The sequence below is a fragment of the Drosophila sulfurigaster genome, chromosome X, assembly GCF_023558435.1.
Source record: "Drosophila sulfurigaster albostrigata strain 15112-1811.04 chromosome X, ASM2355843v2, whole genome shotgun sequence".
In the NCBI taxonomy this organism is placed as follows: domain Eukaryota; kingdom Metazoa; phylum Arthropoda; class Insecta; order Diptera; family Drosophilidae; genus Drosophila; species Drosophila sulfurigaster.
This window is the reverse complement of record NC_084885.1, coordinates 31,201,212-31,223,424: the sequence shown is the minus strand read 5'-3', so window position 1 is coordinate 31,223,424 and position 22,213 is coordinate 31,201,212. Positions and strand designations below refer to the sequence as shown.

At 36.1% G+C, this 22,213-nt stretch overlaps 1 protein-coding gene and 1 long non-coding RNA gene across 3 annotated transcripts in view; one reads left to right on the top strand and one right to left on the bottom strand.

Annotated features, from left to right (window-relative positions):
• LOC133849060 (putative peptidyl-tRNA hydrolase PTRHD1) overlaps positions 1-22,213 on the top strand; it is an 88,841-nt gene that overhangs the window by 31,601 nt on the left and 35,027 nt on the right. The gene's annotated exons all lie outside the window — the stretch shown is intronic.
• Positions 3,541-22,213, bottom strand: part of LOC133849062 (uncharacterized) — a 30,754-nt gene continuing 12,081 nt past the window's right edge. The window contains exons 2-3 of the long non-coding RNA XR_009895325.1: positions 22,120-22,161; positions 3,541-3,710 (exon numbers count right to left, since the gene is read on the bottom strand). This is a non-coding gene — a long non-coding RNA (uncharacterized LOC133849062). The remainder of the gene's footprint in view (positions 3,711-22,119; positions 22,162-22,213) is intronic.

Genomic DNA, 22,213 nt, shown 5'->3' with positions numbered 1-22,213 from the left:
TAGCGAATAAGGAAAGTAACGAGTATAAAATACATCGAATTGAAGTTAATGTTAGGAATGTCAACCTTTAAAAGTCGAATTGCATTTTAGGAATTAGAATTTCTCTACGCATCTGCAACTTGTTGCTGACTCCTGGAGAGAGTATCGAGCTGTCGTTGTGTTCGAGACTCGCTCGTTTATCTTATTTGTTTGCTGAACAAACGGCGCTGATTTTATGCGTTTTCCTGTTGATGTAGCGTTCGTCGCTGCCGCTGCTGCTGCTGCTGTGGCTGTTGCTCGAGTTGTTGTGCCTAATTAGGAATTCACATCATTTTTTATTTGGGTTAAAATTATTCAAAAGTGGCAAAGCATTTCAAGGACCGTTCCCAGCTGCGTCTTCAAGGCTTTTTTTATATCATTTTTTTATACACGAAATTTCTTCATTTTCTACTTGTTTTTCTTTCATTTTATGTACTTTTTTTTGAGGTGGTTCAGTGGGTTAGAAGTGGAAACGTGTTGTAACTAAATCTGCGTGCGGTTGAAACAGTTACGAGAGCTGCAGTAGATGACCAGAGAAGAGGGCAGAGAAGGGAAGTGAACAGCTCGTTAAATGTGGAAAGGGGCGGGAAAAAAGCGAGAAAATAGGTGGAAAATTAAACATATTAAAAGTTTTTACACCTTTGATGATGAATTTTTGTGAGGCGGTTGCGCTGCAGCAGCAGCAACCCTTTTTCGATGGGTTGCCACCCACCCAGAGCACCCAGAGCTCGCACTTAACAAACTGTCGCGGTTGCCCGGGTTGCCTGAAAGTAATAAAAATGCAATTACACGACTCGCTCTCGTCCTTAAGGATACGGATGCGGATGTGGCGATGTCTCCCATCTCCGTCTCCGTCTCCCATCTCCTTCTCCTGACTGTGGCTGGCCGGAGAGTGGCCTCCAATTTGATTCACTTCATCAGCAAGTAAACCGACGCATTAAAAAATATTCACGTTCAACTTCAGCTGCATGCAAAATGAGGCGAAGTAATAAAAAAATTAAAACGCCAAGTCCTTAAACAACAACAACAAAAAGGTGCACACACACAACTTGGACTCTATCCAAAAAAGCAGCAACAAAAAACAAAAAAAAAGGCAGCGAGAGCGAAACGAGAAAGAGTTGCCGTTAATGAAATGCGCTAAAAGGGTTTAGCCCGACCTCAAAGTCAGCTCCAACCTCAACTTTAACTTCCATGTGAGACGACGGCAGCAGCTTGAACCAAGCTGAGTTGAGCTGCTGAGCTGTCAACAGGTTAAACAACTGCCACTGCAATGACCAGTCAGCCAGCCACTTGGCCGAGGACCCAACGACAACATTTGCATTTCAAACAACGATTAAAAGCAACGACAAACAAGAGTGAGAAGCGACACAAACACAGAGAAAAAGAGACTCTGGCTTACTATGCGTATACTCTATACCGCGTGTCAACCAAAGAGTAGCAAATGAAATGTGAAAAGACTAAAAACAAACAGACAAAAAACTGACAAAATGTATTTATAAGCAAACAGAAAATCACTACAAAAAATAGCGAAGGAAAAGCATTAATAAATTTAATTGCAATTTGAATATATTTCCATTCAAATTTTATTAAAACATATAATTAGTTAACTATTTTTATAATTTTTTTAAAATATTTATTAATTTATTTCACACATTTCCCATTCCAGATTAACAACATTTCATCATCCATGATTCTTCAGGCAACAATCACATTACAAAATTCCAACAATAACTGCTATAAAGGGCCGTATATTATCTGTAATACATATTAATAAATATCTGTAATAATTATTAATACATTTAATAAATAAATTAATTTAAAAAATAAATAAAAAAAAAATTTTAAAAAAATTTTATTATACTCATAGTCTCATATATAATTTAATTTATATTTAATAAAATATATACAAACAAATTGAATTTTCATGGATTTACTTATCTGTCAGCTACTCAAATTCCAAATTTCAAATTCGCACCGTAAGTTCGCTAAAATTTAAAAAAGGTGTAGCATACTTTGAGGGTGCAATTAGCAAATTTCAAAGATTAGCGCGCTGAGCCCATTGCAAAAAGTGATCCATTTTTGTAGCATACTTTGGGGGTGATCCAATTCAAAGCATCACTGCGAAAACGATCAATAGATGGCGCCACTCAACTTGCTGTACATCTGCTTGCTGCTGATTTCTGTTCGCCTGGTATTTCAGCTGCTGACTTGGTACTTTTTGACGGCCGCCGGTGGCATCGAGAGGCCAACAACAGCCTCAATAGTTGTTGTAGTTGTTGCTGTAATTACTGATGCTGTACTTGTTGTTGTAACGGATTCATCTTTTGCCCAATGACATTCAAATTTGATATTGGCGCTCAATTAAAAAAAAAAATCATTGCATACTTTGAGGTTGCAAAGAGGACATTTCTTAGAAAACATGCTATATCTCAGCCGTATCCTGTTGCATTTTCAAAGGACACGTATTGCCAGGATCGTAAGGACCAACTCTATCGATTGGCATTTAAAAATTGTGGTTTTTCCATTCCATTCAAAAAATGAAAAATGTGTAAATTACAAATTCAAGGATAACTCGAGAACTACAAGGACGATCAGGATCAAAGTTGGCAGGATGATAGTCCTGTCGAATACCCTTCGGTTGGCACAGGACTCGCCAGGATCAAAAAGGATATGGCCGATATATACGCTATTTTTAGTAAACATTTTATCTAGGGTCCTGTAAGGACATTCGTTCTTAAACCAATCAGTTTTTTTTTATAAAAGCAATCCTTACGTCAAAGGACATCACGATCGTCCTTTAAATTGTTGAAATACTATAGATTTTTGCAATTTTTGCCTGTGTTTGTGTCTGTGTGAGTTTATTTTGGGCTGCGAGCTCCAATTTTGGGCATCCAGCCATCTGAAGTACCAGGCGAACAGAATCAGCAGCAAGCAGATGGCAATCAAAGCGACCGTTAAAATTTGAATTTGCAAATTTAAATTTGGCATTTTTGCAACAGATCGTAAAAGTTGAATTGCTTTGGAGTCCGTGGACCTATTTGGATGATCGATAGCTCGTTGAAGTCACAATGATCTGGTCGATCGATTTCGATAAATCAATATTGATTAGAATTTATCGATAAATGATAAGTTCCTTAAATTTTGAATCTGAGCGTTAAAATTAAGAATCTGTTGACTAAGTTTACCGATCTGAAGTCCAAAAAATCGATAATGAATAACAATTATCGATAAGTTCGATAAACGCTTTTGAGTACGAGCATTAAAATGGAATAGGTGAAAATCGATAATGAATAACAATTATCGATAAGTTCGATAAACGCTTTTAAGTACGAGCATTAAAATGGAATAGATGACGACTAAGTTTACCAATCTGAAGTCCCAAAAGCGTTATTATCGATTACATGATATCGATAAACGATACATTTGCAAAGTATAAATTGCAAAATAACTTGTGACTCAATTGCCTGATCGCTGACATTTGCAACTCAATTCAATTCAAAAACATTTTTTATTGTTATCGATAGTTACATGCAATACTTAAAGTAAAGTTAAAATCAAACATTTAAATGCTTAATAACTAATTATAATATATCATGTTCGTCGGTTCTTTCTAAACGTTCTTCTGTCGCCTTGTGTTTCTTCGGTGTTTGAAGAAAGATAATGTGATGCATCATCTCAAATTATTAAAGTAACTGAAAAGAAAGAACATCGAAAGAAATGTATTTATTTATTTTTTTTTAAAAAGTTAGATATAATTTAAATTAATACTAACACTATTACTAAATCACTGACGACAAAGGCCTTCAGCTTCGAAAGAAATGGAATAATGACAGTTCTTAATTTGAAAAATAGGAAAGGAAATTGCCGCCCCCTAATAAGCGGACAGGTATGACTCGCCTGCCGCTGTCACTCAGCGAGTTTTTGAGACTGACGTGAAATGGAAATAATTACACAAATGTTATGCAACAGCTTTCGCTTTTCACATTTGGACAAATTAACACACAATTTTTTTGTGCCCCGCAGATTGAGGATAAGAGGTGGACGCGGAGGTGCTCTTGCACCCCTCGTGTCACACATCCTGGCCCATATCCTGGCTCATATCCTGGCCGCTTCGTTATATCCTTCGCGCTATTCGCGGTCGCGTTTCACGTTCATGTCGCCAGCGTTTGACTTCCGCTTGACATTGTTTGATTGTCGTTTAATTGAATTTAATTAGCATGAGGCGCAGCAAGGACGAATTTTTCTCTCTTTTTTTTTCGTTTCTTTTTGTCATTACGTGTTTTTTTTTCTGTATTTTTTTTTGTGCCTTGTCGATTGTTATGTGACTTTTTGGAGCGGGGTCTGGTCAGTTGCTGCTTAGTTATTAATGGCGTTTTAACTTTTATGACTGTGTTTTTTCGTTCACTGACAACAACTGCGTTGTGACCGCCGCGATACGCCAAGCATAATTTGGAGCTCACGAGTAAGCGATGATACCCTGTAAAGTCAAGCAAGGATATGCCCTGCTCAAAGTGCCCTCCAACACAAACTTATTCAAATTATTACGGCAAAAAAACAAACATATGTTGCATACTCTTTGACGAATATATTTGTGAAGCAGTTCTTACTTTCTCATTGCTACAAATAGTATTTTTATTTATATATTTATTTACATGTTAATTATTATACAACATAATATAATAACTAAAAGAAGGGAGTACTAGCAACAAAGACCATCGACTAGTATTTTTACATAACTGCATTTAATGTGCTTACTCTTTATTCTGTAGTTTCTTAGCAGGGTAAATTTGTTTCTATTTTTATCTTCAGTTTCTTAGAAATATGTTTCTTTATTAATTCTGCTTCTATAATTTCTTATAATGTTCCTATAATTTCATTTCTTCTATTATTTTATTGTAATGGAATATGTTTCACTATTTTTTTTTTTAGATTTTTCCATACTTTCTAGAAAATGTTTCTATACTTTTACTTCTTCTATTATTTCTTGTGATGGAATATGTTTCAATACTTTTTTGCAATAATTTCTTGTGATGGAATATGTTTCTCTATCTTTTTCAGATATTTCTTCTTATTTTATTGTGATACAATATGTTTCTATACGTTTACTCTTATTATTTTTATCGCATGAAAAAAGGGTTTTTTACAATATTCTTTAATTTCCCGAAATAAAATGTCTTTCTCTTTTATCTTAACTACACAATACAATATATACAATATTTTTCTATACTTTAACGACACTAATGTTATTCTTTCCATTAATTGATTTCACCTGAATGTCCTTGTCGATCAATATTTCTTTTTTCCTCTATAGTCACTCTTAACTCCCTACATTTTTCTCTTTTCCCCCGTTTTGCTGTTTCTAAACTTTATCTTAATCACTGTGTTTATATTTATAATGGTTCTAATTAACATAAATATTAATTCAATTTCTCAATATTTCTCTTTTTCCTATTTACTTTTGTTTCTATATATTTTCGTTTCTTTTATTTATTCCTGATATTCTCTATTTGGTGTTTATACTTACATATGTAACCGAATATTAGTATATTAGCATATTGGTATATTAGTATATTAGTATATTAGTATATTGGTATATTGGTATATTGGTATATTGGTATATTAGCATATTGGTATATTAGTATATTACTGTATAATTATCTTATTATATTATTATTTGAGTATTCTATTATATTATATAATACAACCATTTTCAATTTGAATACTAAAAATGTCTATAGGGTATGCTGACGTCGAGCACAGTTTGCAGCTCTCCAATATTTTCCACATTTGTGGTTTTTTTCACATTTCAGTGATAACTTTTTTGTTCGCTCCCGTTGCATAAGTGGACGCTTAGTAAACCTACAATTTACATTTGTTTCGTCGCTGGGAAAGCGCTGCGGTTTGTAGCTGCCTCTAACTCTGTTGCCACAGTCAAGCTGCAACCCCCCACCTCCTGTTTCCATTTCCCCTTTCCCCTCTTCACTCGTCAATCAACTCATGATGAGTCCACTTAATGCTGAAGTGCAATCGAGGCTTCAATCGAGCCTCAGCAAATGCAATCTCTGACTCCAACTCCAACTTCAACTCCAACTCTGACTCTGACTCTATAGATGCCTCAATTTATGTGCTTGCAACTTGTGGCAGGTGCGTGAGTTGTGTTTGCATTGCATATTTACAGCGATTAGCGATTTAAGTTTGCATTTAAATGCAGTTCGATTTGTGCCTCGATTTACGCTTGCCACGCAATTTTCTTGTTAGCCAACTCTACGAGTGAGTGTGTATAAGTGTGTATGTGTGTGTGTGCCACTCCTCGGGCAGTTGCCACTTGCCACTTGCTGTTGTAGTTGCCACTTGGCACCTTGGTGACTTAACCGCACAGCGAACGCACTAAATGAAGCTTGGCACGCACCAACAACAACAACAGCAAATGTGTGTGTGTGATTGCTGAGTGTGTGTGTGTGTGTGGGAGTGTGAGTGCGCGAACGGTGTTTAAGTTTTAATTGCTGGCAATTAAAAGTACATAGATACACGCAGATATGCACACGCCACGCACACAGCGAGAGAGAGAGGTAGAAAGAGAGAGGGAGAGTGGGAGGAAGAGGGAGAGTGGGAGGAAGACAGACAGCGAGTGTGGCTGAAAGATTAATAAACAGACCTCGAGAGCTGCGAGTGAAGCAGTGAAGACGCGATACAAGCAAAGAGTGCATCACTTAAGGGCAAACCAAGAGACAAATGAGAGCGAGTGAGAATAGGGAAAAAGAAAAAGGGAAAGGAAGAGAGAGAGATAGAGAGAGAGAGAGAGATAGAGATAGAGAGAGATAAAGAGAGTGAGAAAGAGAGTTAAAGACAGCGAGAGAGATAAAGAGGGACAGAAAAGATGTAAGAGAAAGCAAAAATATTGAAGCATCAGTTAAGGGCAAACCAAGAGACAAATGAGATCGAGGAAGAATAGGGAAAAAGAAAAAGGGAAAGGAAGAGAGAGAGAGAGAGATAAAGAGAGAGGGAGAGATAGAGAGAGAGATAGAGAGAGAGAGAGATAAAGAGAGTGCGAAAGAGAGAGAGATAAAGACAGAGAGAGAGATAGAGATAAAGAGAGTGAGAAAGAGAGAGAGATAAAGAGAGTGAGAAAGAGAGTTAAAGACAGAGAGAGAGAGAGATAAAGAGGGACAGAAAAGATGTAACAGAAAGCAAAAACATTGAAGCGAAAATATATTTACTGCACATACTTCAAAAGTAGTTCTCCACTTTTCACCTTCATAAAATTTACTTATCAATTAGATAGATTGTAAATTAACAAAATATATATATAAAAAAAAAACTTTTCATCTCAACATTATGTTTTTCACATTTAATTATTATCGCATTTTTAAAAAAAAGAAAATGTTTCATTAACAAATATCGATTTATGTATATATGTGATATATACCAAATATACCATATAGTAGGTATATCAAATATATCATTAATACCGTATATGTATCTGGTATATACCACACATCTGGTATCCCAAATTTACCAAATATCTGGTAAACTAAATCTCCAAATATCAAACATACTGTATATACAACCAATCTGGTATAAACCGCATATCTGGTATATAACAAATATACCATATATCTAATATACTAGAAAAATATTATATTACCATATATGAGGTATATGGAATATACCATACATATCATAAGTCTGGTATATCAAATATATCATTAATACCGTATATGTCTCTGGTATATCAAATATACCATATCTACAAATAAATCTGGTATATACCACACATCTGGTATCCCATATTTACCAAATTCTAGTATACTAAATCTCCAAATATCAAACATACTGTATATACAACCAATCTGATATACCATATAAGCCACTTATCTGGTATATACCAAACATACCTTATATCTGATATACTAGAGAAATGATATATTACCATATAATTGGTATATAAAATATACCATATACAATAAATCTGGTATGTCAAATGTACCATATACACCTGGTATACCATATACTTCTGGTATATACCATATCTCTATAATTTTATGGAATCCTATTCACAAAACTCAATTTTCAAAGCATTTCCTCATCAGTTTCATTTATATGCATGTTCTTATAATGACCCACACTTAAGATTATTCAAATAAAACATTCTAAATGGGAAATTAAATAAATATATTTGATAATGCAACAATGGTTGCTATGCTTTATGTTATATTCAATCCAAGTCACATAAAGCAAAGCTTGCCACAAAATGAGAGAAAAGCTAAGAAGCTAAGAAAAAGGCAATGAAAATAAATTTGGAAATATGGCGATTAAAATGTTGTTAAATGAATGATAAATAAATGCAATTGAATGATGAATATGACAGAAGAAAGTGTGGCAGAACTAACAGGGAGAGAGAAAGAGAAAGGGACAGAGATAGAGAGAAAGAGAGAGACTTAGTGTCGCGTTAATCGAATGCGAATGCTTTTTTAGGCCCATGAAGTGTTGTGTTAATGTGTTTGTCGTCCGTTGTGTAATTAAAGCACAGCCTTGAACTAAATATTGAAGATGCTCCCCAAAGGGAAGCTCAGAAGAGAGAGAGAGAGATAGAGAGAGGGGGGGAAAGCGGAAGGGGAAGTTGCGAGTTGAGAGAGTTCAGAGAGCTTTGCCACAAGTTGTATTAAAAATTGTGTGTTGCATAAAGTGCGGCGGCAACTTTGGCTACAACACTTTCACACTTTTGAGGCTGATTAAAACGCTGGCGAGACCGACAGAGACAGCCATAGAGTGGGAGGGAGAGAGAGAGAGCGAGAGAGAGGGAAGCAAAGTTTTTGGGCAAAAAGCAAAAGGCTTTAACACACAGCGAGAGAAAGAGAGAACGCGCCGCATTGCAAAAGCCAAACAAAGTTTTTGTCCTTGAAAAACTGAGCAACTGAGTAGGAGGAGGGGGAGAAGTGTTAAGGGGGGGGTGGCAAAAGTAGAAAGACGCAAGACGAAAGACGAAAGAAGAAGAAGCAGAAGCAGAAGCAGCCTATGGTAAAGTCTAGTGTCTAGTCTGGCAAAAAGTATTTTTGTGCCTTTTGCATTTCGCATAAAAATGCGTTTGCAAATTTCATAAAGTGTGTTGTGGGGGGGAAGGGGAAGGGGGCTGAGGGGTGGCAAACTAATTGCAAAGCAAGAAGAAGAGAGAAAGAGAGGAAGATAGAGATAGAGAGAGACAGGAACAGAGTCTCATTAGCTTTGCTTCAGTTAATGCCAAAAGTGAACGCCAGCTGCCGGAATGCTGCTGCTGACTGCACTCTGCAATCCCCCCCTCCCCCCTCTCTACCCTTCCCTCTCCCCTTTCCTCTCCCCTCTCCTCTCCCCTCCCCTAACCCTTCCCTTTGTGTGTCTGGCATCGCAACAGTCGCAATCGCAATCGCAGTCGCAGTCTCGCTGCGTGCGCGTTAATCATCATCGTATACGCGTAATTACAGAGTCAGCACTGAATTCACTCACCCCTTTGTAACCACTCGGTGACTCTGACTCTCTGGCTGTAAGCCTCGACGAATGGCAACAGGAATATTAAAAAGGCTTTGCTCGCCACCGTCGAAGGAGTTGAGACGCTGAAAGTCGCGACAACTTCTGCCTAAGAACGAGGAAGTCACGCAAAAGGAGGGAGAGAGAGGGGGATAGAGAGGAAAAGGGAAAGGGGGAGGGGGAGGTAGTGCAGTGGCAGCTTTCTGTGCTGTGCAGCAACCACAAATGCCGCTTTTGTGGCCTGACTTTTGAATGAACTCCTTTTCTGACGCTTCTCTCTCTTTCTCTTACTTTGTCTCTCTCTATCTCTCTCTCTCTCTCTCTCTCTTTTAAACTCTCCTCTCTCAATGTTGTCCTGACCACGCACATTCTTATTATTAACACCAACAATCACAACACGATTTTAGTTCGCTTTTCTTTCGCTTTTCTTTCCGGCTTCACACACAATTTTACTCAGCTTTTCTCTAGCTCTTCCTCTTGCTCTTCTTCTTCCTCTTTGCACTGAGACAACTTTATTTACAGCGCCGTAAAATACACACAAATTCATTTATGTTTTCTTTTTAAATTTGTGAACAAAGCAAAGCGACCACAAAAACAACGACGACAAAATTTAAAAAGCCAAAAGATAAGTCGCAAAATCTATGGAAATTCATTTTATAATTTAAGACTGCAGACTGTGAATATTTGCGGAATATTTGCCACTAAATTCTAGCTCAATTTAAATGATTTAATAGCCAGCTCATTCAACTATTATTTTAATACTTTATGACATATTTTCAAATGACATGTATTTAATAATAAAGTTCATTTATTCACACTTGTACACAGAAAGAAAAAACAAAGAATAAAATCTTAAATCAAGATTAATTGTGTGTTAAAATTCAACCAAAAAGGTTTATTCTTGAATCAAGATTTGCAATCTACTTTTCAATCTGAAATTCTTCAATCAAGATTTTCATCTCAAAAACACATTTAGCATAGAAATCTTGATTTGTTTCAACTCAAAAGTCTTATTTAAAAGATTGTTCTTTTTAAGATCGAATAAATCTTAAATCAAGATTTATTCCATCTAGACATGTTTCTCTCTGTATAGTTTAGTGAATTTTCTGCGAAATTTATCAATTTAATTTCAATAATTACTGACAAGCATAAGAATAATAAAAACATATTTTATTATTATTTTTCACAGCATTCACAGCGAGTGAAAGTTTAATAATAAAATTAACAAAAACTAAACACTAAAGTAGATTTTCAGTCACTTTTTTGTCATTGTTAATAAAAAAATTTTAGGTGACCAAAGAAATTAGCATAATTTCATCACTTCCATTTAATTACTTAATCATAGCATACTTTTAAGCGCTTATATTGTGTGAACCTCTTTTAGGCAGAATTCAAGTGCGAATACTTCAGAGTTTAAAGCCAAATATACTGCAATATACCGAAGGCTGTATTTGATATACGACTTTTCCAAAGTAATATACTAAAAGCACATGAAAATATGCCGATATACCAAAAATAATACACCGAAAATCCACAAAAATATACTGAAAGTCGTATTTAGTATATCGATATACCAAAATAATACTAAAACATACCGAAGGTTGTATTGGATATATGAATATACCAAATTAATATACCAACAAAAGCGCTAAATGACACCAAAAGCACGTGAAAATACACCGATATACCAAAATAATATACTGAATATCCACCAAATTATACCAAAAATCATATTCAGTATATCGATATACCAAAATAATACTACAACATACCAAAGATTATATTAAAAATATTGATATATACACATATATATAATATATTGAATATATATTTATACCAAATTAATAAACCAAAAGGGTATTTGATATACTAATATACCAAAAAGCCCCAAATTACACCGAAAGCTATATTTGATATATCGATATATCAAATCAATATACCACCAAAAGCACTCAATTATACCAAATAATATATTTGATGTATCGATATACCAAATTAATGTACCAAAAGAATACTAAAATATACCAAAGGCTATAATTGGTATATCGATGAACAAATACTTTTCAAATATACCATTTTCAATTATTTTTTATATAAATTCTACAACTATTCTGATGTCGTAATCAAGTATTGAGAAAGATCTAAAAACTAGCAATGGAAATGCAGCTAGAACTCAGAATATACCAGATGGTTAACCAAAGAGAAAACTGAGACACTCTAACTAACTATATATAATCAATTTATGAGGTCTGTATGCTGGAGACACAAAGTTATAATAGGGTTAAGCCCTATGGAAAACGGGATATAAAAAGTGTTTTAAATACTCATTTAAACCCTGTAGTTATTTTTGTGTGTTGGTTGTTGCAGCTATTGTGCTGCACTTGGATTGATAATGGCGCAGTAGTTGAATGCTAATCTCTTGGCACATTCAACAATTCAATGAAGCCTGAAAGTGTCAAGCGGGGGAGAGAGAGAGAGAGAAGGAGAGAGAGAGAAGGAGAGCAGAAGTTGATGAAGTGGGAGAGTGAAGCAAAGAAATTGCAAAGCAACAGCAAATGCGACAACAAATTCAGTATTTTCCAAAGACACAAATCCGCCACAGAAAGCAGAGAAGGGAAGGGAGTGGAGAGGGGAGAGGGGAGAGTGGCGAGTACAAGAGTGAAAGAGAAAAGCACTTAACTCTTAAAGGCGAAATGCTTGTAAAATTTAAGCCCTACTTAATTTGCGATACACTCGTAAACAATTGCCCAAGGCAACTCGGTTTCCACTTGTCACCGCGCGATGGAGAATGGAGAATGGAGAGTAACGGGTGGCATGCCACAACTCATTCCCCTTCCCCCCCCCCCCTCCCCGTCTCACCCTTTTACAATTTTTACTAATTTTAATAAAGCGCCGCAGACAAAAAAGCCGCGACTTCAGCAGCAGCTGAAATTGAAGTTGTGCCTGCTGAGCAACTCGATATCCTGGCTAAGACAAAGGCTCACATCAACAGGAAACCGCAAGGCGAACGCACGGACAAACTCCCTTCCCTCCCCTTCCCCCACTTACCCCCATTTCCTTAGTCGCTTTCCTCAGTGCTTCTTTTTTCGGTTCAACCCAAAAAATGTGACGCGCAGGCGACATTTGCATGGCGTTCGCATACAGCTAGCTTAGGGGAGGGGGACTGGAGGAGAGGGGGGGGTGGTAAGAAGGGGTTTCGCTTTTCTTATTTCTCATTATGCAGTGGCAACAACAACGAGAACGAGAACAACTTTGGGAGTCTGTGTCTCTATGTTGAGCTGCCGTTTTTAAAATGGGGAAAATGGAAAATGGAAAAGCGAAGCAACCGCCGTTTGTGGCACGCATCAGCGGTGTCTGCCAGTGTGTGTGTGTGTGTGTGTGTGTTGTGTGCACTGCTGGGAATTTAACCCATTCAGTTCCATTCTCCACCCCTCCCCCTCTCCCTCCCCTGCGCCTCTTTGTGAGCTGCCCCGTGGATTACTCAATTAATTTAATTATGCGCTGTCAATCATTTCGTTGCCTTCGCCGCTGTTGCTGTTGCTGTTCCTGTCTGTGCTCCCTCTCCCCTCTCCCCTCTCCCCCCCTTCCCTCTTCTACCCCTCTCCCCAGCCAGTGCTTTCTTTTGGTAGGCCAAAAGAAGTGAGTGATTCGCTCTTGTTGCCACTTAATTTCTGCTGTTCCTTCTTCTTGCCAGACAGCGCCCAGTCCTCACTTCTTGCTGTCTGCGATTGTGTGCTGTGTGCTAACCCTTTAAGGACACCACAAGCCAGCCTAGTAGCTCACTCCCCTCACTCCCTTCCTCACTGCTCACTCCTTACTCCCCTTTCCCCTCCTCACTGCTTAGCTCATCCATCATAGAGCAAACGCAACCGCGTCGAAATAAGAGAAATCATTTGGCGTTTTTGCATTTTACGCAAAACTTTCCCTCCTCTTCCCTGTCCCATTCCCTTCTCTACTCCACTCTAAGCTGATGCGTTTCGCATGCTGATCCTGTTCTGTCCTCTGTCCTCTGTCCTCTCCCCCCTCAGTACTCATCGTCTTTGCTCGTCATGTTGACTTTTCCATTTGCCTTGGCAATTTTCTTGCAACTGGCGTTTTTTCTTCTTCGTCTTCTTTTGCTTTTGAACCCGTTTCTCTTGCTGCGTATCCTGCGGGCTTTGTTTGTCCTTCTATTTGTTTAAGCTCTATGCATGTGCCACTCTCTCTGTCTCTGTCTCTGTCTCACTCTATATCCCCCTCTCTTTCTGTGTGTGGTGTTTGCTTACATGTGTAAATTACTTTTCAATCTTGTGATTACCTTTTTTCACATTTAATTATTTTAATTACGAACCAACGCACACGGCAACAACTGTTTCTCCCCCTTCCCCCCCTCCTCCCCTCTCTCAACCCCTCTCGAACTAGTTCAAATGAACTGTGTGCAAACTTTTATGTGAACTAGTCGACAAACTGAAATTGAACCGTTGCTCAAAACAAAGACACAACTCAATTGAAATTGCCATGAAAAAAAAGGTGAAAAGCATTCTCATCTCGCATTCTTTTCTATTCTATTCTATTCAGTTTATCCATTTGGATACACAAATCCAGAGAACTGACCTCATTGAACTCGAGTCCGGAAATTTGCTGTGCGCGCTACTTTTGGCCTAAACATACAACAACAAACTTTGTGGAAAGTTGAAAAAATAAATTCGAAGAAAATCAAAACAGGAACATTTTCAAAAATTTAATGAGAAATAACTCAACAACACGTATTGTAATAATATACAATAAAAGATAAAACAGTGTGGTATTATCATGGAAATATACCAGATTAATATACCGAAAAAAGTACTGAAATATACCGAAATGTATATTTGGTATATACCAAATGTATGGAACGGAAAAGTACTGAGTACCGAAATACATATTTGCTACTGAAATACTGAAAGTACTGAAATATACCGACAAGTATATTTGGTATATTGTGTTTTTAGTTACTAGTTACTAAGTTCTGAAATCTAGAGCTAACATCAAATTAGCATTGAATTTATATATATTTCTAGTATTAATATACCAAAAAAGTACTGAAATATACTGAAATACATATTTGGAGCATTTGGTATAAACAAAATTGATATACTGAAAAAAAGCTGTAATATACTGACATTATTTACAGTATATTACAGTTTTTTTTCAGTATATCAATTTTGTTTATATATATATATATATATATTATTTTAAGTACCGAAAATAAATGTGGTATACCGAAATGTATATTTGGTATATACCAAGTTGATATTACAAAAAAGTACTGACATATACCGACATTATATTTGGTATATACCAAATTTGTGTACCGAAAAAGTACTAGAGTATAAGATATAACAGTGTGGTATTATCATGGAAATATACCAGATTAATATACCGAAAAAAGTACTGAAATATACCGAAATGAATATTTGGTATATAAGATATTCATATACCGAAAAAGTACTAAAATATACCAACATGTATACATGGTATATTGTGCTTAGAATTCAGTTGTTTCTAGTTACTAAGATCTGAAAGTAAATTGGAATTAGACCAGCTAATAGTAATATACCGAAAAAGTACTGAGATATACCAAAATGTATACTTGGTACTGAAATACTTAAAGAACTGAAATATACCAACATGGATAATATACCAAAAATGTATTGAAATATACCAAAGTATATATTTGGTATATTTTCCAAAGTTTTCAGTTCTTAAAGTTACTAAGATCCAATATCAAATTGGCATTGAAATTATGAATATTTATAATTCGCACACTTTCCAACAATTATTTCTTCAAACGAATCGAAAAAAATTCAGGTGAGAAAACTTCATTGTTTAGCTGCGACTCTTTAGAACTCGGTCAGTCGATGAACTAAGGCTTAATAATTATGATAGCCAACATCCAGGACACATTTAATATTGTATACTATATATATAGACGACACCAGCGAGTACATAGGCGCATATTTCCCATGTTATTAAAACTTTGTTGCCACCAATGACAGACTTTCAAAACTTTCCCAACCATCCCATTCACATTCTCATTCCCATTCCCATTTCCGTTCTCATTCTTGTTCTTGTTCTAGGCAATGTCAAGGATGACTCGCTGTAGCACCTATCCCAAAAAAAAAAGTTATTTTTGTAACTGACTCTAGAATTTAGTTGGGAATTCTTTCAACTTAAATAATTCAAGCATTTTTCCTGCATACAAAATTTGATTGAAAGCTCAGCTCATTTAAAGTTTTCCATTTTTGACGGCTCTTCACTGATGTGTTTAACCAAAAATGAAATTCAATTAAATCGCAGTACTTTAAATTATTTAAAGTGAAACTGAAGGGATTTAAAAATAAAACACAATTCAAATTTAAGAATAAATTTCTGCGCAAAATATTTATATTTATAAATTTATGGTGTCTGTGTTAAAATTGAAAAATGCCTTAGAAATTTTATTTGCTTTAATAATTTAGAGCAAAGAAGTTAGGAAAATATTGTTGACATTTCAAAATTTCTAATAGTAATGATGAACTCAGCAAAAAAATATACTAAAGCGATATCAAAATGAACAAAATTTAAATTATTTCATAAATTTAGAATAAATTTATCACTTTTCCAGGCTGTTGTATAACAACAAAACTTGTAGGAAAAAAGTTTCAAGTTGTTTTCAACAGTTAAAGCGAATTTTCGATGAGAACATAATAACACGAAACTGATTTATATGTTACGTTAAAGGAATATCTTAAGAAATTCAATTCTCACTGAACAAATTCAAAAAATAAAATAATATACCTTTGCAGGTGAAGAAAACATTCCAAAAAAATGCAGAATCTTTAGAATCATTTGGAATTGCTTCTTTGCACAAGTTCCAAACATTAGAAATATAACTTTTAGGTTAAATGGAAAGATTTTATGAATAGAAGAACTTCACTAATTAAACATTTATCATTGAAACCCAACAAAAATATATTAATAAAATTGAAAAGATAGAAATTTTACTCTAATTGCATTGACAAATTGTATGTTATATTCACTAATAATTGAAACCAACAAAAACATGAAAAGTTGTGTATTATTTTCACTTGGAACTTGTTCATTGAACAAATTTAAAAAACGATAGGAAAGTAATGGAACACCTTTCAGAACAGAATACAAATATATGCAAACTAAAAGATAAAATAAGATATGATCATGAATTGCTTTGTGAATTTACTTTTGTTTACATGTGATCTCGGAACTGGTTCATAAATTCAAATCGAAAAACAAAAATGGAGCTATTCCTTAGAAATTCGATTGGTTGACTTCGATTTCGTTTCAACTAAGTTGAAATAATAATCAAAAAAAAAAGGAAATACAAAATGTATGTTTTCGGCTATTAAAAATCACTTGCGAATACCGAACTAGTTCATTGATCAAACTAAAAAATCATTAATAAACTGAATAGAATTTTAGATATGATTCAATTGCATAAAAAAAATTTATAAAATTAACTGTGCTTTTTTTGGTCACTTGCGAACTCGGAACTAGTTCATAGCATCAAATCGAATAACAAAAATGGCGATGTTCTTAGTTCTCTTCATTCGAACTGCTGAAGTTGCTTTTGTTTCAACTAAGTTGAAAAAATAACTCAAAAAAAATGCAATTCAAAATTTCGTTCTATGGAAGTTATGCAATTGAATCACTTGTGAACTCGGAACTGGTTCATTGAGAATACTAAAAATAAAAACGTAAACAGAATGGCTTTTCAATTAGATTGAATGTCAACTAAGAAATTCATCAAATAATTAACAGGTTCATAAATGGTTTCAACAAAAAAATACAATACAAAATTGATTTGTTTAGAAGTTGTGTATTTAGGCAATTAAATCACTTGCGAACACGGAACTGGTTCATTGAACAAACTAAAACAAACATAAAATAAATGTCAACTACGAAATTCATAAAATAATTGACTATTCATTGTTTTGTGGCACTTGCGAACTCGGAACTGGTTCATTGAGAGAACTAAAAAAAATACGAAAATAAACTAGCTTTTAGATGAGACTCAATTCCATAAAAGAAATGGATAAACTTATTAAAATGTTTTTTTGTCACTGCGAACTCGGAACTGGTTCATAGCATCAAATGGAATAACAAAAATGGCGATGTTCTTAGTTCTCTTCATTCGAACTGCTGAAGTTGCTTTTGTTTCAACTAAGTTGAAAAAATAACTCAAAAAAAATGCAATTCAAAATTTCGTTCTATAGAAGTTATGCAATTGAATCACTTGTGAACTCGGAACTGGTTAATTGAGAGAACTAAAAATAATACTCTTCTACCCTATGTGCAGCGGGTATAAAAAAACGAAAATAAACTGAAAAGCTTTTAGATGAGATTCAATTCCATAAAAGAAATTCATAAACAAAAATGAACAGTGTTTTTTTTTTTTTTTTTCACTTGCGAACTCGGAACTGGTTCATAAAACAATCAAAATAAGAAAAAAGGAAAAAAAAATAGCTAAATAAAAGAACAGCTGTTGATCGTGGCTCGTTGCACTTTGGACCGCGTGAATCAGAGAGAACACGCGATTGTCGCTGCTGCGTCAGCGACAAATGAGTTGCAGCAGCGAGTGACGTCAGCAGCCACTGAAGCAGCAGCAGGTGATAAGGAGCGTCGCCCACTTTAGTCAAGCTGAGTGCTGAGTGATCGACAACACAGCACAGAAACAAAACCAAAACCAAAGCGAAAAGAAAAGAAATGAAAAAAAGAAGCAAGTCAAAAAGGAAAGCAGCTGCGACGGCAGCCGAAGAGAGACGCCAAACGAACGCCAGCCGACGGCCGAATAACGGGATAAGCGACTGCTTCTGCTTTAGCTGCTGCTTCTGCTTCTATTTCTGTTGCTGCTGCTGCTGCTGCTGCTGGAATTTACAATTAGCGGGCGAGAGATAAAAGGCCAAATCAGTGACGAGGGCGGCTGCAGGAATGCGAGCAGCGAGCAGCGACAGCGCTGCCTTTTCGGACAACAACGAAACGAAAACGAAACGAAACGAAACGAAGCTAAAGCGCTGCCAACACAGCGACGCTGACGGCGACTGCGACGCTGCTGGCGCAATGCGCCGACGCTGTAGCTGGCATACAAGAGCTGCGTATAACAGCAGCGACAAAACTGTGCTAACCCCAAACACACAGGGGAAACGAAACGAAACGAAGCGAAGTGAACGAAGCGAAAGCAAGCTTCGTGTTTTTACTCCGAAAAACGGACGACGGCAGCGACGTCGAAGCCAGCAGCGACGCGCTGCCGCTGCTGCTGTTGGGTAGCAAACATTTTTGGGCTGCAATTTTGTGCCGTTGCGTTCGAAAGTTCGACAACTTTGGAAAACTGTCAGTTAGCAGCGAACTTAGAACAGGTAGAGACGCACGTTTCGTCGGGCTTCCTCCAACAAGGAGCACACAAGAAGAAGAAGAAGAAGAAGAGCGAGCGAGCAGCAGCAGCAGCAGCAGCTGAAGAAGAAGAAGAAGAGCGAGCACAAGCAAAAGAGGAAGCAGCAATAACAACAACAACTGCGTCGTGAGATTTACGAACCGTTTTCGTCGCGTCGTCGTGTGTTCAACCACCCTTCGCTCCCTCCCCCTCTCTCCCCCCTCTCTCTCTCACTACCTTGCACATTGCATACGCCCCAAACCCGAAAAAAGCGTGCGCGTGTGTTTGTGTGTGTGTGTGTGTTGTCGATGCGTTCGCTGCGTCGACGCCGACTGCGACCGCGACGGCGACTGCGACTACAGCAGTCGACGCTGCTGCTGCCGATGTAAAATTTTATTACCCCAAACGCATCGAGCAGTCGGTTTTTGGACGTCCGGACTTCACGCCGCCAAAAGAATTTGCGGCGCAAGAGTTTATTGCAATTCTCGCGCTACGCAAAGACAACAACAACAATAACAACAACAACTACGAAAAACGACGACAACAAATATCATAAAACAAGAAAAACAAAAAAACCAAAAAGAAACAACAACAGAAAACTTTACGCGGCATCAAAAGTTAAAAACAAACTTTTGCCAAACTACGCGACGCGCGGCAAAACTAAATAAAGTTCAACTGCAGCCGTCGTCGTCGTCGTCGTCGCTTTCTCCCCCCCGCCCCGCTTTCGTCAAACTGCTGCTGCATTGCCAAAAAAATAACGAAGAAGAAAAGGCAAAAAAAGAATAAGAATTTAAAGCAACTTTGTTGTTGTGCTCGGCCTAAAAACAAAGTCAAAGTCGAAATCGAAATCGAAGTCGAAGTCGAAGTTGATTCGAAGTCGAACTCAAGTCGATGTTGAGTGCGCGCGTTAATTGATATTGCGTATACGTCGCGATCAAATTCAACAAATTTGTTTTTTTTGACCAACACAAAAAAAAAAACTTTTTCCGGACCCCTCAACAACAACAAAACTTCGAAAGTGCGTGCAAAATATTCACAAAATTTTTTTTCACTATTTTTGTTGTTTCGTTTTTGTCATCAAAGTTTTTTGTGAGTGTGTTTCTGTGTTTGTGTGTGTGTGTGTGTGAGTGCAAGTGCAGCATGTTGCCCAAGTTTACAGCAAGCTTGCAACAGCAACAACAACAGCAGCAACCACAGCTTCAACAACAGCAGCAGCAGCAGCAACAACAACAACAACAACAGCAACTAGCAAATCAAATGCAATTCAACTAAAAAGTGCAGTGAAAATTCTCAATAAACAACCAAAAAAAAAAAGGACAATCTAACGAAATATCGAATTAAAAATCAAAAATCAAAAAGTGCAAAACGTAAAACGTAAAACGCAAAAATCTCGCAATTCTCAAATAGGTAAAGTTCAATTTTCTAAATCTAAATCTAAATCTAAATGTAACTGTAAAGCTAAAGAAACTCTTGACTCAGACCCTCAAAAAAATACAAAAACAAATATAAATAAAAGACAAACTTTAAGGCATATCAGTTTCTATCAGTATTCTCGTCCATTGTCTATATATATATATTGTCTATATACTACGCACAGTTTACAACTTTCAACTTGAACCAAAAATGAACGAAGAAAAAGAAAAAAAACAAACAAATCGAAAGAAAAAAACTAAAACTACTAACAACAAAATGAACAAATAGAAATTCAATGCAACAAGAATAATCACATTGAAATTTTTGCTATGTTCCTTCTTCTTTTTTTTTTTTGGTTGCCCCCAAACGAAACAAATATTTTAGCATTATAATATTAAATATATATATAGAGATTTATAGAAATTTTATGCTCACAAATATTAATCAAATATTCCAACATGCAACAAACAAGAAGTTCTTCTATCAGCATTTTTCAGGGGAGGGCGTGAAACACACATTCACACACACACATATTTAACAATTATTTAGCTGCTCAAACATAATACACAAGGTTTTGAACCCCGCACAAACATCATTAATAAATCTTCAACTTCCTTTCGATCAATTTGCTTAGGTTTCAAGCCACACAAATAATCCTTTCGACTTTACATTTTTGCATTGCATACTTTTAGGTGTCAAATTTGCAACTTCGCGATTCTAGCTCAAACAAGGTTTTAGACCACACATCATCAACAAATCTTTAACTTCCTTTCGATCCATTCGCAGTGCTAACTTAAACAAGGTTTTGAACCATACAAATCCTCAATTAATCGTCGACTTCCTTTTCATCAATTAGCTAATTTGCAGTGCGAGCTCAAACAAGGTTTTCAACCTTCCATTATCAACCAATTAATTTCCTTTAGACTTGCAAGGTTTCAAGCCACTTCAACCCACATCAACGATTTCCTTTCAATTTTGCAATTTTATATTGCATACTTTTAGTTGTCAAATTTGCAAATTCGCGGTGCGAGCTCAAACAAGGTTTCAAGCCCCTCACAGCATCAACCAATAAACTTCCTTTAGAGTTTGCTAATTGAAACTAGGTTCTCAACCACACATTATCAACAAATAAATTTCGTTTAGAGTTGCAAGGCTAGCTTAAACAAGGTTTCAAGCCACACAAATCAATAACCAATAAACTTCCTTTAGAGATTGGTAATTCCAACAAGGTTTCAACCCGCACACATTATCAACAAATAAATTTCCTTTAGGCTAGCTTAAACAAGGTTTCAAACCACGCAGATCATCCAATTGCCTATGCTAGCTAATTCCCAGTGCTAGCTCAAACAAAGCTTACAAGGTTTCAAACCTCATCAACCAAAAAAACTTCCTTTAAAGCTTGCACTTTTGCATTGCATACTTTTAGGCAGCTGCGTCAACTTGCTTGCAAATTTGCAAACGGAAATCAGTTTATCACGTTTGAAGTGTAATTACTAAAATTTCTGTACGAATAAATCAAATAACCTTAAGCACAATAGTGAATATCAAATGCTCAATTTCAGTTCTCTGCTCAATGCAAAATTATATTGTGTCCACTTTCAAGTGAATTTGTTTGAAGTGAAAATGTGAGAATTTTTTGAGGAATCTTTCAGTTTAACGTTTACACATTTCAAAAGTTGTGAAAATGTACTAAAAAAATTAAGCGGAAAACTGGCAAATTTTGAAAATATCCAAAGCAAAACGGAAGTGCAGACTTAATAAGAAAAAAAAGTATAGCATACCTTTTGGGGCAATGTGTTGAGGCGCGTTTTTTGATTTGATTTCTGCAAATGAAATAAAGATTAGGCAAAGTTAGTTTGAAGACATGATGAAATT